Below are 7,831 nucleotides of genomic sequence, written 5' to 3'. Positions count from 1 at the left end.
CACAGGTAAATAATTTAATAGTTTTGTACCAGTATTCCGGGGTTTAAGCAACAGTAGGAACCGTTGTGCCACCATTCTGTCGAGTAGTGACACGAAACACAGCTGCCGCTTTTTCCGGCCTACCATTAACAGAATGTTACAAGTTATAGTATATTTATAAGAAATATATATGTAGTAAAATCAACGAAATTACCTTTATGCACAATCCCTCCATCGCAGCATCCATAATCTGCGTAAACAATATTCCTTGAATTCTAAACTGAGCAAATCATAAATTGTATTGTCTGACGAACCTGATCATCTAGCCACCCTTGACCCGACAGCAAGTACAAGCTCCGTCTTGTTATATATAATTTACCGACAACAGCTTCCACTCGGTTGCTGATGGGTGATAACCACAACAATCTGATATTCGAGTGAATAAACAATATATTTATAATATATGTATTCGAAACAAAATAAATAATTTAGTCAATCTATATTACTTTATTATTACAATTAATATATCGTAAATTCGTAAAATATGAGAAACAAAGTAGCCAACATGCTCTCTCATATCTACGACACGGAGTTTTGTCTTCCTGCAGATGGGGCCGTATATTAATGCGGAGCGAATCGAAAAATTTATGGTCCTACTCCGATCCTGCAATTTAAAGCTCTGGTCCGACTTCTAAGCCAGATTCTAGAAATGACCACGATCCAGTTCGAAAAACTCCGATAACAATTATCTACTCACATGATGGCATTGAATATTGATTGAGACAATGCAAATAGGAAAATAAACACTCAAAGATCGAACCCAACCCTTATCTGAAGTAACTATGTCAACTTGAACTAAGCATATGGTTTATTTCCGTGAACGTTTCACTTTAACTATAGATTCGAGGTTGGAAGAGGGTAAGGCTGTCATATTCATAGTAAAGAGTACTGAACCAGTTCCGATCCAACTCCGGCAGTGTCACAAAAAGTACTGATCCGGCTCCGGCCAAAAATGAGAAAATGTTCCGCGCTACGTATATATAGAGCAGAAAATTTAAACAATCATTGCAGAAAACTGGATATTGTACCTACACAAAACGCGATGCATTTACTCATCATGATACCTGTGAACATGGCTGGTGGCTCAGTCTCTGCATGTTTGATCGCTTAAAATGAAATGAGGTAGTATAAGGGTAAATGATTGGCTTTATGATTATATCGATTTATAGTTACCTGACTCCTGCGATGAAACATTTCCATTGCATTTGGGAGACGCAGTGGACGCTGATGCGGCCTCCCGCAATGGTTAGTATCTCTGACTAGAACACTAGGACGACCGAAAAAACACTAGTGTTAAAACACTAGGAGTGGCACCACTGCTCCTGAGAGCAACCAGTCATTCACTGATTGTACCTCTCACAGGACCACCATTGTTACATCTCAAATAAATTGATCTCAGCCTACGTTGTCATAGTAGTAGAAGATTAATCTAACAGCAACGTATCTCTGTTTCTTAGACGGCTCGATGCTGACATTGCGCAGTACTGCTCTTTACCAACCCTCTTGTATAGTTTGATTCAAACGAATATGTTGATGCGTTTATATTCTCATGTATGTGTAGATGGGTATTGTATTGTACAATATCAATTTGTATCACTTCTCGCGGATTATTATTCGATCCTCCAGTTCAGTAGTTCTCATCCAGGGTTCCGCGGACCCCTGGGGGTCCGCGAAGCATTTGCAGGGGGTCCACGAGACCTCTAAATTTGCGTAAGGGTGGAATTTTTTTTTCTAATTTGGGAAATCACGAAATTACTACTAAAACTTCATGACTTACATAATCAGAATGGCCGTCGGAGATCAAATAACCTACCGTGCGAACTCATTTTAATTGCCAACAGCCTACTGATACAAACATATTGCTGTTCAGTAATGTTTTGTGGGGGTTTGTGGAAAAAATAAAAAATTGAAGTAGTAAGGTCCATTAGTGTGATTTTGTAGTATTTGCAACCATCCACATTGATCTGTGACAGTGGTTCTCAAACTAGGATAGGTGGAAGCATCTTAGGGGGGGGGGGGCGCAAAGCTGCAGTGAACTGAAAAAATTCGAGTCACCTACGAAAATCGATTGACTTGCATGACTTGACTCGAGTCAAAATCTGCAATGACTCGAGATGACTCGTGACTCGAAGGTAGTGACTTGATCACAACACTGCCGCGTGAGTAGATGATTATTATCGGGGTTTAACGACAGGATCACGGTCATTTCAAGAATCCGATCTTGGAGTTGGACCGAAGTCGGGCCAGATAATTAAAAAAACAAGATCAGAGTATTTGTCCATCCGCAGCACACTAATAAAACCCCCGGGCATTCCAGTCCGAAGACTTGATCATAATAGCGACTATATTTCAAAATGTTCTGAAATCCTAGATAGATGGTGGCTAGTGATCCAACCAACGGTACCTGCTCATCTACACTGGTAAATTATCCCGACTAAGTAGACGAAAATACACTGAATATACCCCCCCCCCCCTATGCGTTTGGAAAAAACTTACACAGCTATGTCGTTACTTTTCGTTATACTCTAACTAGTAGATTATATATTCTTGGAACTGTTTTAGAAAAGAAATTGTGCTCAATGCACACTGCACAGCCGGTGCGAATTTGGTTATTCATCAAGTACAACAAGAAATTGAAATATTATTATATTGACTAAAGCGATATTCCATCGAATTGAATTCGATTCTGTTCTGTTCCTGAGTTATTCCGAAGCTTATTGTTTGTCAATATTTATTCTATAAGGGTACTTACGTCCACTGATGGGGTTGAATATCTTCCTTTAGGGTCCCAGCATGGGTAATTCTTCGATTATATATGTATCGAGTTTGTCGGGAATTCAAGTGTATCTATGTATTGAAAGACGCGATATTCAACCGAATTTAATTCGATTCTGTTCTGTTCCTGAGTTATTCCGAAGCTTATTATTTGTCAATATTTATTTTATAAGGGCACTTACGTCCACTTGTGGGGACGAATGTCTTCCTTTAGGGTCCCAACATGGGTAATTCTTCGATTAAATATGTATCGAGTTTGTCGGGAATTAAAGTGTATCTATGTATTGAAAGACGCGATATTCAACCGAATTTAATTCGATTCTGTTCTGTTCCTGAGTTATTCCGAAGCTTATTATTTGTCAATATTTATTTTATAAGGGCACTTACGTCCACTTGTGGGGATGAATGTCTTCCTTTAGGGTCCCAACATGGGTAATTATTCAAATATATATGTATCGATTTTGTCGGAAATTTGAGTGTATCCATGTATTGAACGACGCGATATTCCACGGAATTCGATCGGATTCTGTTCTGTTCCCGAGTTATTCCGAAGATTATTGTTTGTCTATATTTATTTCATACGGGTACTTACGTCCACTGATGGGGTTGAACTTGAATATCTTCCTTTAGGATCCCAACATGGGTAATTCTTCAATTATATATGCATCGTTTTTGCCGGAAATTCAAGTGTATCTATATATTGAAAGACGCGATATTCAACCGAATTTAATTCGATTCTGTTCTGCTCCTGAGTTATTCCGAAGCTTAATGATCGTGAATAATTCTTTATTAGGGGTACTTACGTCCACTAATGGGGATGATTATCTTCCTTTAGGGTCCCAACATGAGTAATTCTTCGATTATATGTGTATCGAGTTTGTCGGGAATTCAAGTGTATCTATGTATTGAAAGACGCGATATTCAACCGAATTTAATTCGATTCTGTTCTGTTCCTGAGTTATTCCGAAGCTTATTGTTTGTCAATATTTATTCTATAAGGGTACTTACGTCCACTGATGGGGTTGAATATCTTCCTTTAGGGTCCCAGCATGGGTAATTCTTCGATTATATATGTATCGAGTTTGTCGGGAATTCAAGTGTATCTATGTATTGAAAGACGCGATATTCAACCGAATTTAATTCGATTCTGTTCTGTTCCTGAGTTATTCCGAAGCTTATTATTTGTCAATATTTATTTTATAAGGGCACTTACGTCCACTTGTGGGGACGAATGTCTTCCTTTAGGGTCCCAACATGGGTAATTCTTCGATTAAATATGTATCGAGTTTGTCGGGAATTAAAGTGTATCTATGTATTGAAAGACGCGATATTCAACCGAATTTAATTCGATTCTGTTCTGTTCCTGAGTTATTCCGAAGCTTATTATTTGTCAATATTTATTTTATAAGGGCACTTACGTCCACTTGTGGGGATGAATGTCTTCCTTTAGGGTCCCAACATGGGTAATTCTTCGATTATATATGTATCGAGTTTGTCGGGAATTCAAGTGTATCTATGTATTGAAAGACGCGATATTCAACCGAATTTAATTCGATTCTGTTCTGCTCCTAAGCTATTCCGAAGCTTAATGATCGTGAATAATTCTTTATTAGGGGTGCTTACGTCCACTAATGGGGATGAATATCTTCCGTTAGGGTCCCAACATGGGTAATTCTTCGATTATATATGTATCGAGTTTGTCGGGAATTCAAGTGTATCTATGTATTGAAAGACGCGATATTCAACCGAATTTAATTCGATTCTGTTCTGTTCCTGAGTTATTCCGAAGCTTATTGTTTGTCAATATGTATTTGATAAGGGTACTTACGTCCACTGATGGGGTTGAATATCTTCCTTTAGGGTCCCAACATGGGTAATTCTTCGATTATATATGTATCGAATTTGTCGGGAATTCAAGTGTATCTATGTATTGAAAGACGCGATATTCAACCGAATTTAATTCGATTCTGTTCTGCTCTTGAGTTATTCCGAAGCTTAATGATCGTGAATAATTCTTTATCAGGGATACTTATGTCCACTAATGGGGATGATTATCTTCCTTTAGGGTCCCAACACGGGTAATTCTTCGATTATATATGTATCGAATTTGTCGGGAATTCAAGTGTATCTATGTATTGAAAGACGCGATATTCAACCGAATTTAATTCGATTCTGTTCTGCTCTTGAGTTATTCCGAAGCTTAATGATCGTGAATAATTCTTTATTAGGGATACTTATGTCCACTAATGGGGATGAATGTCTTCCTTTAGGGTCCCAACACGGGTAATTCTTCGATTATATATGTATCGAGTTTGTCGGGAATTCAAGTGCATCTATGTATTGAAAGGCGCAATATTCAACCGAATTTAATTCGATTCTGTTCTGCTCCTGAGTTATTCCGAAGCTTATTGATCGTGAATAATTCTTTATTAGGAGTACTTACGTCCACTAATGGGGATGAATGTGTTCCTTTAGGGTCTCAACATGGGTAATTCTTCGATTATATATGTATCGCGTTTGTCGGAAATTCATGTGTGTCTAATGCAGGGGTGGGCAAACTTTTGAGCTCGCGGGCCGCATTCAACGTCTGAATCCATTCGCGGGCCGCACTATATAAAATTGAGATTATAAACCAAAACGCAATGTTGGTGTTTGATTATATAATGAGGACATGGAGATAATGTATATGCTTATTTAAAACAAACCAAAGATTGCTTTGATGATATCGTACACACGTCAGAAGCAGTGGCGAGATTTCATAGGCTGGTCGGCCTCAATAACCAATTTGTCAAAACTATAGAGAGGAAAGTCGGTTGTCTCGATTCTTAAAACAGGATTGTAATTTAAATCTGTGAAGAGCGATCTGTTCATAGATTTACTAATTCCGCTTTTGGTTCAGTTCCAGGACACACAATGCTGACAGCATCATAGCCATTTTAGCTTCCAACACGCTTCTACTATGTGCAGATAAAATATGAATACCCCAAGTCTACGCATACATATCGAATAATCTACCTGAGACACGCGCGAGTCGTTTTTTATAAGCACATCACTGAAATAATTAAAACTGGAGTGGCCAATCTGAAATCACATTCGTGATCCGAATGATGTCAATCTCGTTTAGGATTTCTGTGATGTTTAGCAGTTGAAACCTTGCGAACTGCGTGGGCCTTGAGATCGGGCTGTCGCGCCAGAAATTACACATAAAAAATATAGTAAGATCACCCTAGAACAGTAGTTCTTTTCAAGACACGCCCCCCCCCCCTTATGACGGTGAAAGATTTCGCACCCCCCTTATCGTCATATCACAAAACGATACCAGGATGCTGGCAAACATAACGGATAGTTTGATGGCATGGAAGGTTACTACTGTGGATGAGAGATTTTAAAATATGAAATTAACATTAAATGCAGAGCAATAATTAAAAATTGGCTTTAAATCGCGCGAAGCGCGAAAAAAAATTTCAGCTGCCTTTCAGATGGGAACGCGCGCCCCAGTTTGAGAACCACTGCGTTAGAATTATCATGGTGAAATATACTAAGTAAAAGTTTAGTCACGTCCCAGCATTAATTCGAATTTTAGTAGGCCTGCGCTTTTTATCAATATTTTTAATAAGTTTCGTTTAACTCTCGCGGGCCGCACAGAACGGTGTTGCGGGCCGCATGCGGCCCGCGGGCCGTAGTTTGCCCACCCCTGGTCTAATGTATTGAACAACGCGATATTTCATCGAATTGGTTGTGATTCTGGTCTGTTTCTATTCCTGAGTTATTTCAAATCATTTTTATAGCAAATCTGTGTTACAGTTGGGTAGCTGTGTCTACTGATTGAGTCGCATTCTCTATCAGGTATCCCGATAACCTGTCACAAAAAAACTATTGTAAAATCTGGCAAGTGGTTTTCGGAATTCTGATAAAAATTCTAAATTGAAAATTATAATGATGCCGCTGTTGTTTTTTGTGTTTCACGTGAACATATATAATTTCCGAGAATTCTATTAGAATCACAGTGGTCTACGTTGGATAGTAATCTGTTATGTTTATATAGCTCAGTGGTTATGATACTCGATTCGGCATTTTTGCTGCAGCGAACTAATTGAAGCGTAGCGACAGTGAGAAATAAATTATTTTTCTCTCATTCATTCACTCTCTCTCTCCCTCTCTTATGACAATTTTACGATATAGAACCACTGTGATTATAATTAGAGCTATTATAATATATTTACGAAGTTAACTAACAAAGTGAGCACGCTCCTCAATTCATTGGAAGTGAACTGACCCCAATAGGTAGTATGATGCCTCGTTACATGATTCGCCGATTCTCATCAATCAAGCATTGGAGTTTCAAATTAACTGTTGAATTATGCAACATATAGTTTAACAACATATACCGGAAAACAACAGCATTATTGCCCAAGTTATTTTGATATGGAGACACCTCATTGCGTTCAGTTCCTGTCATGAGCGTTTAGAGCTCAGTGGTTACAACTCGCAAGCAGAGCAGACCCAGACATCACTTCACTAATCAGTTTCAATATAAGCTCTAGGAACAGCCTACAGGAAATAATAAATATACAATATGTTTATTTACCAAGAAGTGAATTCTAAGACCTATGTTGTTTACCAAGATTGATTGCATGCACATAGTGTGGAATGTTGATACAATGATTTACACAGCTCAGAAAAGTGTCAAACCTGGTAGAGAGATGCTGTATGGCTGGTTGCCTGCCCTGAGGCCTGAGGCAGGTGCAGATTTTTACGATTTTTGATTGACGTTTGGCACTTCGACAAGTGCATGTGCATATATACCGATATGTCCATATACCTTTGAAGCTGCAGATAGGATGTTTCACATAAACCCATAATTGATTACTTTCACTGGCTATTATCAAGCTGATTTTTATTTAGAACTGGACCAACTCAAAACTCAATTTTTATTTGGTAGCGCATACCCAGAGGGGAATTGGTGGCAAACGTCACGCGCAACTTTCCATTTAATTCCTTAATTATTCTATGGCAG

This window comes from Botryllus schlosseri, chromosome 16, assembly GCF_051294905.1.
Source record: "Botryllus schlosseri isolate E-star chromosome 16, Bs_hap1, whole genome shotgun sequence".
Classification (NCBI taxonomy): domain Eukaryota; kingdom Metazoa; phylum Chordata; class Ascidiacea; order Stolidobranchia; family Styelidae; genus Botryllus; species Botryllus schlosseri.
This window is presented reverse-complemented; position numbering follows the sequence as displayed.